General features: G+C 42.5%; 1 non-coding gene across 1 annotated transcript; it reads left to right on the top strand.

Moving 5' to 3' along the window:
• The first annotated feature begins 1,885 nt into the window (after nt 1–1,885).
• On the top strand, nt 1,886–1,998 carry trnal-caa (transfer RNA leucine (anticodon CAA)). Its single transcript has 2 exons — nt 1,886–1,923; nt 1,953–1,998. It is a non-coding gene; the product is annotated as a tRNA-Leu (tRNA).

Below are 1,998 nucleotides of genomic sequence, written 5' to 3'. Positions count from 1 at the left end.
AAAAGAGTGACTTGTGAGGACTTGCGGTCACACTCTGTGCATAGATACTTTCTACTAGCCAGCTGGACTGCTGGTAGATCTCCTCGGAGCAACGACTGCCCTGCGCGCCGCAGTCAGATTCCTCCACCCGTCCTACTCTGAGCTGCACCTCGACTGGTTGGCCGGTAGCCAGAGGACGCCGGGACAACGCACATTGGACAACCGCTGGAACCGAGGCTGCAACAGAGCCTGTCAGCTGGTTTGGTGTTCGTGCCGGGAAATTCCAAATCCATACACAGTGGATAAGTAAACCCCATGTTCTACATTGCGTCTCGAGAATTCAATTGTACCTCAACACAAGTTGTTATCAATTTAATTCATGAGTATTGCATTTACTTCCGAGTTTAGAGTAACAGTGGGGAATAACACTGATTAGCGATTTGGTAACCGAACGATATATATTGACATATATTCTCTGTTGTGTATCTCTTTGTGTTTGCATCTCTTCGACATTATATACCTTGTATATTGATAACCCTCACAGTAAGTTCTGCCGCTTGTATCCAGGCAGACTGGTATATGTTTGGTGCACAATTTATATTAATAACTGTATCTCGTGTATTGAACCCGTGTGTGTGCGTTGTTAGTTGTTCTGACGATTGATTTTCTAAAAGCCACAACGAACCACCTCGTGATTACTGCTGCAATGAATAATTGTCTCAGTAAACCCATCAAACCTCTACACAGCTAAGGAAGAGTAGCTCGGAAAATACCCAACTCAACAAGCGAGCGCGTTGGTTGCTCTTGCTCTTAATGCAAGGAGCTGTTTTTTTTTTTCGCATTAATTATTAACCAGAAACAGCTGCACAACTGGCCGCATTTGTGATTATGTCACTTCTCTGCTTCAGCAAGGTCAATAAAAGACTCTGAAAGTAGTAGAGAAAAACTGAATTAAAATCATATTAGCAATTCTGAGCGATATCTGCATACAGGCAATCCAATAAGAACGTTGAAATCTTTGAATGTCATCTCTCTTTATATTGCGCTGCTTTTTACTTGGAGTAAAACTATTGGATTGAAGGGTTAAAATGTATTGTTGTTATTTGGAGAAATCAATGAACTCGTGATTTTATATGTTTTAAAAGACGGTCATGCGCACAGAAAAAAGACAGTGCTGATTATTTTTCTGGAGACGGAGCACTGATGACCTATCCGAGCCAATTGATAAAGCCCACCCAGTGGATACTCTAGCAGAACGTGGAAGAACGTTCACCATTGTAACCAAGGCAACCACAGGAACAACATCAAGAAGCACAATCAATTCCCCATTTAAATCTTTCGTGTAAGGTATGCCATGTGAAAGCATGAAGTAAATCCCCTGATCTCTTTTGAACATGGATAAGGTATTTCTGATGGAGCGCAATGAGCAAAGATTTAATAAGCTACTCCTGCCGATGATTCAGCTTAAAGAAGTAAAAGCTTCACAAACAAAAGCAGCTCGCTACCACAGCCAATATTAAATATACTTGGTGGCACATTACCATTTGCACTGGCTCAAAAGTGGTCTCGTCAGACGTTGTTCCCTATGTAAAGCTGAAAGCGCCAAAGAGCATTTCCATTGAGAAAAAAAAATCTTTCTTGATGTTAAACATAGAGAGCCTGCCTTTTAGAAGTTCTCCCTCTAAACACCTTGTGCAGCCTCCCGACAGACTAACAAAAAGCGCCTTTTCACCAACTCAATTTATAATACGCCCCTCAAAACTCACAACCGAATAACAATCCATCCGTATATTTGATTTCCAAGATCCATTCAAGGCAACTTGGCTCTTCGCAAGCAAATAATTTCAGGGAAGAAACTCAGTTTAGTCAACTACTGGTGCATTCAGCACACCATTTGCTTTCGCTTGTCAGGGTGGCCGAGTGGTCTAAGGCGCCAGACTCAAGGACGTGTGTCTTTCCAGTTGGCTTGGGTGTTCTGGTCTCCAAATGGAGGCGTGGGTTCAAATCCCACTCCTGACA

The sequence above is a fragment of the Lepisosteus platostomus genome, chromosome 5, assembly GCF_059453375.1.
Source record: "Lepisosteus platostomus isolate fLepPlt1 chromosome 5, fLepPlt1.hap1, whole genome shotgun sequence".
NCBI lineage: Eukaryota > Metazoa > Chordata > Actinopteri > Semionotiformes > Lepisosteidae > Lepisosteus > Lepisosteus platostomus.
This window is presented reverse-complemented; position numbering and strand designations above follow the sequence as displayed.